The sequence below is a fragment of the Ambystoma mexicanum genome, chromosome 11, assembly GCF_040938575.1.
Source record: "Ambystoma mexicanum isolate Mex_15411 chromosome 11, UKY_AmexF1_1, whole genome shotgun sequence".
Lineage (NCBI taxonomy): Eukaryota > Metazoa > Chordata > Amphibia > Caudata > Ambystomatidae > Ambystoma > Ambystoma mexicanum.
In genome coordinates, this window is record NC_090934.1 from 740,599,797 (window position 1) to 740,613,489 (window position 13,693).

At 50.2% G+C, this 13,693-nt stretch overlaps 1 protein-coding gene across 3 annotated transcripts in view; it reads right to left on the bottom strand.

Moving 5' to 3' along the window:
• USP47 (ubiquitin specific peptidase 47) overlaps positions 1 to 13,693 on the bottom strand; it is a 2,970,466-nt gene that overhangs the window by 1,480,646 nt on the left and 1,476,127 nt on the right. The gene's annotated exons all lie outside the window — the stretch shown is intronic.

The following is a 13,693-nucleotide window of genomic DNA, read 5'->3' on the forward strand; positions in this document are numbered from 1 at the left end:
CTACGGCATTATCTAGCTGACTCTGATATGTTTGCTAACTGTCCCTTGCCTAGCCACGCTTATTATTTTAGGGAAGTAAGGCTATGGTGCCTTCACTCACGCTGTTTGCGTTTCTCACCACACATGCTCAGTCCCAAATTGCCCTTCTACACTGGGGTCACCTCAGTGTTCTCCACAACTCCACACTATGCTACTCTCTATCAGATGTCTCAATCCATTTTCTACACCCCTGTTCCCCACCCACCACACCAAGATGTTACCTTCTTTCTCCTGCTCTACTCACTACTATCAGTACCTCCTACTACCACTCTTCCACTCCACCACTTTGTCACTACTGCTTCTCCACTACTACCTCTACTCCACTACTGCTTCTCCTTACTACCACTTCTTTTCTACTCCTATGCTACCACTTCTCTAGCTATATCACTACTTGTACCCTTCTTTTCTTACTACCATGCACTAACTTCCGCTATTACTAGCACTCGCTAAAACCACTTCCCACTATCCCACCGCTGCTACCACTACTCCTCTTGCTACCACTACTCACACCTCCACTTACAACCACCACTACTTCTCACCTACTCTAACGCTACTTCACTCGTGCCTCACATTCACGCACAACCACTCCACAGACCCCCCCACTCTCTAGCCACATCCACACTACTTTCACTCCGTCCTCCTCTGGTCACTCGGTCGTCGTCCTTCCACCTCCTGACCTCACCCACACTAAACATTTTCCTCCCAATCCATAGATGGCCCTCCCCCTCATATGACTGGCCATCTCTCCTTGTCCAATCACTTACCTGACTCCAAGAGGAGAGACAAGAGAGGCTTCTTAAGGGCTTTAAGCCCTGCCCCCTTTTGGGCCCCATGGCTTTCTGCATCAAGGAGACGAAACCTGAGGCCAACTATCGGAGATTGCTGTCCCCTTTTTTGTATGGCCTCTCCATAAGCCTATTAATGTTAATTCCCTGGTGGACTAGTGCATTCTCTTAATATAGAGAATAGCTGGTTTTTGAGGGTTGGTCTCCTTGCGTGCTGCTCCAGCAAACACAGTCTGCTGGAGCTGCGCTCCTCCTCAAGTTGCTGCATCGGTCTGCGGCTCACCCCGTGCTGTCCCTCACGCTGGTGCTACCAACACCAATTCTGAAGAGGCCACATCACATGCCAATGGCGTCCCGCTGGCAGTCATGCCAGGCCATGCAGCGCCTCCTCCTCAGGGCCCGTCCTCTGCTGCCTCCATCCCCAGGCAATGTCAGGAGAAGTTGGGAGGGGGGTCCACCCGCAGACAGTCGGACACTGAGGGGCATTCGTGTTCAGGTCCCTTTCCACCCCTGACAGAGCCAGATATCCGGCATCCGGCCCTTTCACAGTGAACACCTGTACCACTTTAACCTTGCAGATGCGGTTGGAAAGATTGTAGGGTCCAGAATACAACCCCAAGTTACAGAACATTGATGTGGAGAAACGTTTCTTCTGTCAACCATAGGCCTCTGGCATGGAGACTGGCACTGTGGGCTCCCCAACCTTCCATGTATGCGTCCATTACTAAATTCTCCCAATGATGTGACACTGTTAAAGGAGCTCCACCATTGAGATTGGCGGCATCGATCCATCAAAGCAGTGCTCAGCAAAAGGGACTGGTGAGATATAGTTTGTCGACAGTGTCCGGAAACAATCCCAGCAGGCATTTAGGAATTCCTGCAGATGGAGCATGTGGAGACTGCAATTTTTATGAGAGCAATGCACATAGACCTCATGCCCAAGAGGGACTGGAGTGCTCGAACTGATGAAACCAGTTGACGGGATAATGCGTTAACGTTCAATACTATGGACTTGACTCAGTCAGCTGAAGGGGATGATTTTGTGCAATTAAGAGACAAGTCAAAAGATGCAAGATGCTTTCATGACTGCCCTGTGTTGTCAGCTTAGTTCACGTGCAGACACACTGATCCACCAGTCCAGATAAGGGTAGATGTGTAGCCCTAATTATTTGCAGTGTCCTGCAACTGGGGTAAGGCATTTCCTAACATCTGTGAGGTGGATTTGAGGCGGAAGGGGGTTCCTAAAATTGCAAGTGGTAACCCACCAATGCAAAGCACAGGAAATTGCGATGACAATGTTGTATGGGGATGTAGAAATACACATCTTTCATGTCGAGGGTTGACAGAAAATCCCCTCTGGCCAGCTGGTTGAGGATGTTTTACGGCATGACCATATGCAATGATTAGTATAGGAGGAACTTGTTCCAACATCGTAGGTCAAGAATGTGTCCACAGCCACCTGACTTTTTTTGCACAGGTAAATATCGTGAGTACATGCCCAGATTCCACTGGGAGTGTGGTGCTGGTTCCATGCTCCGTTGGAGAGGAGCAATCGTAAATATAGCTGAAGTGCTTGAAGGTGCTTTTCCGATTTGCTGGCAGGGGGAGTTGCAGGCAGTCCCTGAACACATTTGAGCGCGTTGTCATGGTCCTTCAACGAAAGCACTAATTTGTCTGTAGTTTGTCTGTCTCCATTGAGGTAGGAATGAAGACAGGTACCTTCCTCCCACTCAGGTGAAAAAGAAGGGCGGCACTGGGCAGGAGTCAAGCTTGCTTGTTGGATTGGTCTTTGTGCTGGAAGGAGAAGCAACGCCTGCTGTCGAGCAGTGTACTGCTTGCATGAAGCATAAAATGTCCTCCTGTTTGCCTCGGAGCAGTATGACGACTGGTAATCTCTGCCTGACCTGGAAAAGCACTGTTTGAGCAAAAGGTCTTAAAAGGCTGCAGTAGCTGAAGAGTATCAGAGACCGGGCCAGATATGTATCTGTTGATGGTTTTCAAGAGTATCATTCACCTTTTTGACAATGTCTTCCAGATCAAGGGGCATATCAACGACTTTTGCCTGCACATCAAGACAGATTCATGACCTTTAGCTAGCCTTGGTGATGTAGGGCAGTGAGTTGGCCATCTGGTGGAATCCTGTATCTGCGATGTCAGCTGCCACTGAGATGAAAAGCCTCTCTGACCCTATTCTATGAGGTGTTTCCCTTCTTGAAAGCAAAGAACAAGTTACTCTCTTACGATGTATTCCATATCTATGACAGTAATCACCACAGCTGTGCTGCATCGGAAAATCATTAGGTGTCCTGCGTCGATGACGTCGATACGCTGTCCTCGAGGGCCTCCGCCGAGCCGACGTCAACGGATGTTATAAGTAGGACGCACGACGCCCGTAGCCTCAGTTGTAGTTTTTTCCCCCAGAACGTGTGGCACCAGACCACTGCCAATATGACCACAGAAAGCCTTGCGGAAACAAAAGCTGCAATCGCATAAGAAATTCTGTAGCGGGGCAGATAGGGAGGGAGCGATATGGAATACGTCGTCGGACCACCCCATCGAAAGAACGTTACCAGTAAGAGAGTAACTTGTTCTTCGAGGGGATTGGGTCCTCCGACGTATTCCATATCTATGGCAGACTCCCAAAGCAGTACCAACGTATGGAGGAGGGAAAATAATTTAGAATATAGAAATTTAGAATGCCCAATCAAATTGCAGAATAAAGGACCATCCTGCCAAAGGCCAGATCCTGCCCATGGACAGAATCGAGGGAGTAGCGACGTACAAAAGTATGGACCGAAGCCCAAGTGGCTGCATCACAGATGTTACGAATAGGAACAACCCTCTGCAGGGCAGTAGAGGCAGCCATACCCCTAGTAGAATGGGCCCGTAAGCCTACCAGAGGGTCCTTACCCGCCAGGCGGTAACTTTCAGAAATTGCCAAGATAATCCATCTAGACAAACTAGACAAAGTCTGCTTAGTCACAGCTTGTCCCAAACGCCTTCCAGCGTAACCAATAAAGAGCTGATCGTCCACTCTGACCCGGGACATGCGTGAAATGTAGAAACTTAAAGCTCTCCTAGGATCCAGCCTATGGAGCCTCTCCTCTTCCTTACTAGGATGTGGAGGGGGATAAAATGCGGCAGAATATGAAATGAAATTCCGACACCACTTTCGGAAGAAAGGAAGGGCGAACTCTAAGGACAACCCTGTCCTTATGAAACACAGTGAAGGGTGGCTTAACTGAAAGTGCCTGCAACTCACTCACTCTGCGAGCGGAAGTGACCACAACTAAAAACACAGTTGTAAGGGTTAAGAGCCTCAAACGACAAGAATGTAAAGGCTCAAACGGAGCACCCATAAGTAATTTCAGAACAAGGTTCAAATCCCAACCAGGCACCTGGAAAGGTGACAGTGGGGAACACATTTTGAGTCCTTTGAGAAACTGAGAAATTAAAGGAATTTTGAAATAGGAAGACTCGTCAGACGAGCGCTTAAATATAGACAGCACCGCCAGGTAACCTTTAACAGTACCCACTTGCAGGCCCCTGTGGGCCAACGAAAGCAAAAAAGACAGAATCACAGGAATGTCACATGAAAAAGGATCCACATTCTTAACCATTCGCAGAACTTTCTCCAACGGCAACGGTACAGGGACTTTTGTTGCCGGCCATCTGGCCGAAAGCAACACCTCCATCACGTCTTCACGGAGGTCCCAATCCTTATACCTCAACCTTTCAGAAGCCAAGCGTGAAGGTTGCGGGATCTGACCTCTGGATGGAAAACCTGACCCTCCTCCCATGAGAGCAGGTTGTCTCGGTAAAGAAGACGACGTGGAGGGCAGATGGACAAGTCGAGAAGGTCCGGGTACCACGTTGTTAGGCAGAAACCTGTGCAGTTCCCTTTGGGAACACTGCAAAAGATTTAGGACTACAGGTGTTAGCAGTAAACCCACTTGGTAGCAGTCTGTACCACCCAGATTTACCTGGTAGCTGTGGCTGAGCAGTCAGACTTCCCTCAAGAAGAGTTAGGTAGTATGCAAAGTATATACAATAGGCACTCAGACACAATAGCACAAGCAAACACTGACCAGAGCTTTGGTATCAAAGTATATAATTATTTATTTAAAAACACACTGTTTGAAATACTCCAGCACTCTTATTGTAAAACGCTCTAAACACAGTTACTATTATAATATATACAACCCTTATTCCTTATCAGACAAGTCTTAGTTAACACCACTTATTTCCAGACAGAGGTGAGCGCTTAACTGTAGATGGCACTCCAATAAGTTCATGAAGAAGGGAGGGAAAAAGACAGAATATGTGAAGATACACCACTCTTAAGATTTAGGAACACTTTTAGCAAGGCAGAAGAGCAAAAGTCACTTGTGAGCCAAAGTCCATAGGCTGGGCCCACTCTTAGAGAGAGCAGAGCACAAATGCGCCCAAGATCACACAGTTACACTAGGCTTTGAAAGTCTTGCAGAGAGTTCGAAAAGAGTTTAGAGAGGCTCAGAAAAGTTTAGCCAGGGTGTCCCAGGCTAACCCAGGTTCGAAAGCCGGGGGCTAAATCTACCCCGTACAGTCGGTGGCAAGGGAAGCCAGGCGGAACACGGTACCTTAAGTGGGAAGGATCCTCCAGCGGTAGCAGTTGTTCCTGGCAGCGGGTGCAAGTCTCGGCGTCGTCCAGAGGAAGAGAAGATTTCGACTTGGAGGAAAGATGAAGGTCGTTGCACTGCCAGGGAAGAAACCAGCCGCAGAATTTTCCAGTTAAAGATATCACCCTTTATTTGGCGGTCGTGGTAAAACGTGGTATTCAGGTTGCCGGGGTGCTTGGCACAGGCAAGGCGGCCACGAGATGCGTCGGGAAGGCGAAAAGACGGTGAAACTGGTTATCCCCACCAGTCAAAGGAAGAAGACTCTCCGGCGGGAGATCTCTGTCGTTGGGAAAAGTGGTGGGACGGTTCAGCAGGGCTCCACCGGTAGTGTTGTCGTAAGTTCCAGTTCCAAAAGCCCTGCTTTTATGCATAACACCCCCATTCACTCAGCCTAGCTGTCACTCAAACATGCTAAGTGGTGAGCCGGCCGGCTCACCACTTGGGCCAATCAGGACGGAGTGCGACTTGGAGTAGCCTAGGCAACTCAGCCCAGGGTGCTTAAATCCCCCTCCACCCCTCTTAAGTACCCCAGACAGAGTGGCACCACTTTGGAGGGCTTCTGTGGAGAAGCCCGCCAAAAAGTGGAACAAAGGGCTCGACTTGGGTTGGAGTCACAGAAGAGAACACAAACGCCATTTTAGAACCGAGTTTTGGCAAAAAATACCAACCGGAGAATTAATAATAAATAAACCGGCGGTATGTTCGAGCTATCGTAATTAAATAAATAAAGATAGTAGCCTCGAACAATGTGAAAATCCCATAGAGAAATATTCGCGGTTGAATATAAAAAGTAGTATCCACTGCCACCAGCCAAAACTCGATCAGGGGGGACGGAGACGTGCCCCCTCGACTAACAGACCCCAGGGCAATTGAATTGCCCCAGCCAGTACGTCCACAATATGATGGTTTGTACTGGTTCTGTTCAGAATTCAAGACTAGTAAAGTCAATGGTGACTTTACATGCCCTGGGAGACAGTAGTCGGTCCCAGGGTATGGAGTCTATACTGGTGGGTCACTATGACACCCCTGTATTACTTCACTGAGGGTGCTGTGTAACGCACATCACAAAAACACATGAAGCCCTATGGAGTAAAAGACCCCATAGCCCATTAAACACATCTAGAGTCAAAGGAATACACTCAAATCATGTCCAAGAGTGAGGGTAAAAGAGTCTCACTCTTGGCAGGAGAAAAAAATAAACCCCAAAAATCCAGCAAAGCTGCTGGGGGACTCACTAGGTTAGGAAATTCAGCCTAAAGAGAATTCTCCCTAACACACGTCCTCTGAGCCCAAGCCGGAGCAATGAGGATCATCCGGGAACCGAACCTCTGTAACCTCCGCAGCACTTGCTGGATGACGGGGACTGGAGGAAACATGTACAGCAGTGGGAAGGACCACTCCACCACAAACGCGTCTCCTAAGGCTCCTATTGGAGGAAATTCCCGCGAGCAAAACCTTTCACACTTCCGGTTGACACTGGAGGCGAAGAGATCCACCTGAGGGGTCCCTCAAAGGACGAAGATCTCCAGGAGAATCTCCTGACCCAGCTCCCACTCGTGAGAGATCGCGCTCTGCCTGCACAGAGCGTCCGCCGTCTCGTTTTTGTCTCCGGCCAGATGAACTGCCGAGATTGAAACTTCCTGCTGGATGGCCCAGAACCCGAACTGCATCGCCTTCCTGCACAGAGGAAGTGACCCTGCACCCCCCCACCCCTTTTTGTTGAGGTAGTGCATGGCCACTGTGTTGTCTGTCAGAATCAGGACATTCTTTCCTCGCACAGTCGGCAGAAAGGCCTTCAGGGCAAGCGTGACAGCCCGCAGCTCCAACAGATTGATATGGAGTCTGGACTCTGACGGAGACCAACGACTGCTGACTGTCAACTCGTTGGCATGAGCTCCTCATGCCGTGAGGGATGCGTCCGTCACGATCGTCACCTCCGGCATAGCCAAAACGGAGCCCCATTCATCAGATTGCCTTCGACGGCCCACCACAGAAGGTCCTGGGTGACCGAGGGCGGCACCTGAAGGGGGTCCGAGATCCTGCCGGAGGACTGCGACCACTGCATCTTGAGAGCTCATTGCAGAGATCTCATCCACAACCTGGACTCTGGCACCAAAAGAATGCAGGATGCCATGAGGCCAAGCAACCTCAAGAACTCGAACGCTGGGAGACTCTGGGCATGTTGAAACTTGTGCACCAACTGCTGAATGTGAAGAGCCCTCACCTGGGAAGGAAAACACTGCCCCAGGGACGTGTCGAGCACTGCTCCGATGTACTGGAGCCGCTGAGTTGGCATCAAGTGGGACTTCCTTAAGTTGAGGGAGAAGTCCAGCTTGTGAAGGGAGTGGCAGGTGACAGACAGATGATCCAGGACTTGCTCGGGAGAGCGTGCCCTGATCAACCAATCGTCCAGGTAGGGGTAGACGTGAATCCCCCCTTTCCTGAGATACGCTGCCACCACCACCATGAGCTTGGTCAAGACACTCGGGCGGAGGTCAATCCAAACGGCAGGACCCAAACTGAAAGTGCGAGTCGCCAACCGCGAACCTCAGGTACTTCTTGTGCTTGGGATGGATCGGCACATGAAAATAAGCGTCCTTGAGGTCGAGAGACACCAACCAGTCCTGAAGTTGAAGGGCCTGGAGGACTTGAGAAAGAGTAACCATCTTGAACTTGTCCTTCCTGAGGAGCTTGTTCAAACCGCGCAAGTCCATGATGGGTCTCAATCCCCAGTCTTTCTTCGAAATCAAAAAATAAGGGGAATACCATCCCTTGTTCCTCTCAACTACAGACACCAGTTCTATGGCGCCTTTCTCCAGCAGGGATTGTATTTCCTGCACAAGGTGGGGATCTGGACTCGTCAAAGAGAGATTCCCTGGTGGATTGTCATGGGGTCTCTGCCGGAAAGGAAGACAGTAGCCGTGGGCTATGATCGCCAGAACCCACACATCTGAAGTAATGGCACGCCACTCTACAAGATGCTGCGCCAGCCTTCCCCCAACCGGCGAACCATGGGACATGGCCTCATGACTGAGCTGAAGCGGCTGCGGCAGTGCCTGAGGGCAAAGAACCAACTGCCCGAGCGGCCTTAGCACCTCGAGTACCCGGTTTTCCACCTCTGGCACTCCTACGGTGGCCCCTTTGACTTGCAGCTCCTCTCAATTTACTAAAGGTTGAGTAATATCGAAAGGAACCTCCCCTCCACTGCTGTCCCCTAGGACGAAAAGGTGGAGGTTGGCGAACTGCAGCACTCGATGTCGCTGCAGCTTTGGAGATCTGCAATCTCTCAAGGCTCTCGTCAGCCTTGCTGCCAAAAAGATGTTCACCATCAAAGGGCATGTTTAGGAGCCAGGCTTGAAAATCAGGAGCAAACCCAGGCTTCCGCAACCACGCAAACCTGCGTATTATGGTGCTCGCCACCATGGACCGGCTGGCACAATCAACCATGTCCAGACCCAACTGAACGGATTCACACATGGCATCCTTGCCATCCTGCACGATAACAAGAAAACCATCCCATTTCTCCCCTTCGTGAATATGATCAGCCGCTACTGAGATACAGTTCCACAGAGTGTGCGTGAAACGAGACAAGGCACAAACTGAGTTGGCAGCCTGAAGCGCCATACCCCCAGAAGAAAACACCTTCGCCCAGCCGTCAAAACGTTTGCCGTCCCTATCAGGAGGGATGGTAGGGTACGATGCCTGCTTTGCGGGGGCCGTAGCCGCCTGCACCACCAAACTCTCCGGAGTAGGGTGCGTGGTCAAGTAGCAGAGGTCGCCACTGGCTGGGCGATATTTCTTCGGCAAGGACTTTCTCACTGCCGGGAGACTCTCCGGAGAAGTCCAAGCCGCAGCCACCCTTCTCTGCAAGGCCATATGGAATGGCAGCACTGGGTCAGTTGGTGGACCTTGGTCGTGGCTATCAGTCAGGTCATCCTGCTGAAAATCCCCAGTGGGGGCAGACCACCCCAGGTCATCCGTGACCCTTGACATCAGGTGCCGGTATGAGGTCGCGGCATGCGTCCCAGGCTCAGGCCTACCAAACTCCACCTCCGGAGAGGTGTCAGGACCACTGGCGTCATGCAACGACCGACGCAGGTCCTCAAGTTGGCTATGACCAGAAAGGAGGCCATCAGGAACCTCTGCAGGAACCTCACCTTCCTCAGACCCCTCATCCACCTCAGAAATATAATCCAGAGGCTGAAAGGAGGGTACAGAAAAAGGAACAAAGACATGTTTTGCCTTGGCCAGAGCCTTTCTGAGGGGGTTCGCCCGTGCCACAGGGAATCTCTGACAAAGGTGCCTCGAAAGGCGTTGATGGAATCGGCGTCGACGTCGAGCGCAGCGCCGACAGCTTCGACGGCTTCGACACAGGCCTCGAGGGCGGTGCCCCGAGCATGTCTCTTGACAGCCTGGGCGCCAATGGCGTCGACGACTTCCTGGGAGGAGGAGCCTCGAGAGAGTCCGTCGACAACCTCGGCGCCACCGGCATCGATGTCTTCTTCGAAGACTTGACAGGTTCTCGCGGTCTCGAGGGCGTCGAGGACCGGGACCTACAACGGGCATGTCTAGAACGACCATCCTTGTCCGACCGGGACCTCTAAGGCGCCTGGCGGTCGCGACGCGGCTCGAGCCCGAAGGCTTATGAGCAGTGTCTCTAGAACAGTCACAGTCGGCGTCTTTCGACAGTGTGGACGTACCATAGCCCTGCGATTGGAAAATCACCAACATCTCCTTACGGAAGGAATCCCATTCCTCAGGAGTGGAATGCTTGTTGGGAAAAGAAACCCGCTGACGGGCCGAGTCCTCGGACGAGGACGGCGACCTGTGACAGCGCTTCCTGGAGTGCCTTGAAGAGGCAGAGGAATGGCGGGACTGACTCCCAGACCGAGAACCTCCGGACTCACGACGACCATGCGGAGAGTCGCCCCTCGAATCATCCGTCGAAAGACCAGTGGAACGTGACTTCCGGGACTTGGCCACCTTGCCGACCGACAGCTTCTTCTTACGCTCCCGCAAGGCCTTCGATGTGAGCGATTGGCAGTCGACACAGTCATCTGTATCGTGGTCCTCTCCAGGGCACCAGAGGCAAGCGTCGTACGTGTCCGTCAGTGACATCTTGGATCCGCACACTCGACACTTCTTAAAACCAGACCGCGGGGTGGAAGAAGCTGAAGACATCATACAATATCGCAAGGAAGAAACAGGTTCGAAGAACCGAAAGAACAGGATTCAGCGAGGCGCGCTGAGATCTCCGAAGTGAACATGTTCATGGAAAAAACGGAACTGAGGCTACGGGCGTCGTGCGTCCTACTTATAACATCCGGTGACGTCAGCTCGGCGGAGGCCCTCGAGGACACTGTATCAACGTCATCGACGCAGGAGCCAAAAGATTTTCCGAAGCAGCACAGCTGTAGCGATTACTGTCATAGATATGGAATACGTCAGAGGACCCAATCCCCTTGAAACTAAGGATCAGTCAGTGTCAGAATGTCCAAAACAAAAACAGTCGCACATCAAAAGTTCTATTCTGACCATAACACTCTAATAAACTAAATTCTAAGGTGAAAAGGGTAATGTCTTCGAGCTAGAGTGCTTTTAGAAAAGTGTTTAAAAAAATGAAAAATCGCCAACATAACATTTCTTCAAGGATAAGGATGCTTGTTCCACAGGGTGGTCCCCCTTCCCCTGGATTCCTCTCCACTTTCTGATGTTTACACAAGTAGCAGTTCCATATGCCTTTTTTGTCCACCACCAACTGTCTGGTATTCTACTTTTGTGTTCTCAGAACACCCGGGGTGCTCTTCTGCCAGGTGTTGCTCCTTCTCTCCTGGTTAACACAATGCTTTCACTCAGGACCACTTTAGCTTTTGCACTTTCTGTGCACTGTTCAGCTTGACCTTGCTTTGTACACTTTTCCCCCAGGACTTCCTCTGCACACAGACTTGCAAGTGCCTGGTATTTCCACTTTCCACTGTTTGTGACTGTCAGACTTGTCACTGCCTGGTATACTCTCCTGCCAAGGCTTCTTGTAATCACATACTTTCAGATGTGCATGTCTTCCTTGTTTGATAATGTATCTTTTTGATATATTATCCTGTCCAGGTTTTCTAATATAGCTTTGCTGTATAGACTGACAAACTTTAACATTTTTCACTTAAAGTTGGTTTCCCTTTTCAACAAAAAGCTCCCGCGCTTTCTCCTTCAGCTTCTTTATTTACAATCACTTGCATTCGGCGTGGCTGATGATACGCCCTGTTTTCCCTGCTGTCCCAGGGTGGACTCACTTGTTCTTGTTGGCATTTCTGTTTTTTTCGGCAGCCAGCCAGTGATGGTCTTTCTTGCGGTCACTTTCTCTTAGCGTTTGTCTCTTGCGGCTTCTGTTGGGTTTGTCTGCTTCACTCTGGCGAGTCAGATGTTGCCTCCCACTACCTGTGAACACCCAGTGGTCTTCAATCGGCTCCCAGCGTTCCTGCATCGTGGCCTCTTCCCATGACAGCTTGTTTCTTCTTGGCTATCCCTCAGTCCGCACTGAGGAAAGCAGTCTTCTCTCACCCGCATCACACAACCACTCTCCGCCTCTGCCCTTTAAATTTCGCGTCCACAGGTGTGTGCGCCCAACAACTACAGTGCTCCTTGTGCTTGTGACCTCCTTCATTCTGCATTACTCTGTTTCTCTTCCTCGTATTTTTGTGGTTATGAGAATTAGGTCTCTTCTTGACAATTTGCATGATAAACCTGGATATGAATTCTTAATGATGTTGAAGGGCCGGTATGATTTTTATGTGAAATCTGAGAAAGTGGTTTCATAAGTTTCACAAGGTAGATCAGAATTTGAAGGTTGGCCTATGGGTCTTGGGAAAAAGTTTTCAAAACCCTTCATTGGTGGAGGAGGAGATTTATGACAATATGCCATAAGGGTATTAGGGATGGAAGTGGCATCCTCAGAAGGAAAAGGTAGATACCAAGTTTCATCCGATGATGCCATAGCACCTCCTAGGAGGTTGTCTCCCCCCGCATGTGATCCTCCCTCACTATAGCCGACCCCCAGGGTCAGGATCAGGTAGTGGCTGCCATCACCTGCCCACATGGGAGGAGGTCAACACTGGGAAAGGAGTGATGACACAATTGGATTCATTACAGGGGCGAATAAAGTGCTCCGACCCATCCCATCCATTTAATCCCCATTCCAAACCTCTTCAGTACCAGCATCATGAATGACAAATCTACACGATCAAAGGCCTTTTCGTCATCTGGGACAGCACCAATATCCCCCATAAAATGAACTTCTTGGTATACAAGGATGTCCAAGTTCTTTCCTTCTTGGTCAAAGTGGACCAGCTTGGGCAGGACAACCGCCAACTTGGACTCAAGAACTTGTGTAAAGATCTTCGCGTCCACATTCAATAGCGAGTTGGGATGATAGGCCGAGCATTGTACACGTTTTTCACTTGTTTCAGGATAACCGTAATGAGAGGTCCCAGAAACGAAGGGGGGATATATCTCCCTGATTTTTATTTCATTAAAGACTTAAATAGGTGCCAAAAGGTCCACCTACAGCTTCTAAAAGGCTGACGTGAAGCCATCCTCTCCAGACCCTTTTCCCTGTTTCATATGGAGGATTGCCTTCTTGACGTCCCTCACCAAATTCTCAGCCTCCAATGCCTCTATATCAGCATGGCTCGGAGATGGGAGTGCAAGACCTCCCTCTTGATTCCTGAACCTCTGCCTCCGGGACCCGGTCCCCCTTACTATACAGATCCTTCAAAAAAAGGGCAAAACTCTGTAGTCTCTCTTACGGTGATCTGGTCAGTTGCCCTTCCCCATTTACTACCCAATCCGCCCGCTAACCCTCCATAGCGCCCGAACCCTATTCGCTAAAATAATACCTTATCCCCCTTCTCATATTTTCTCTTTTTGGTATATTTCCTATGCCTGTAGACATCTACCAGGGGGAGGGAGTGCATCTACTCTACTCTTCTCCTTAAAGGATAGAGATCTCCACCTTGCGCCCTTCCGTCTTTGCCAGCCAAACTTTGAAGGTTTCAATTTCCGCATTTAAACTACTTTACACCAGACCCCTCTCACTTTTTTCTTCCACATCTTCCACTGAAATCATGAGCCCCCCAGATCATGGATTTAGCCGCTTCCCACGCTGTTCTCCTTTGGACCTCCCATGTATCATTTGTTGCAAGAAACACTCAACCACCT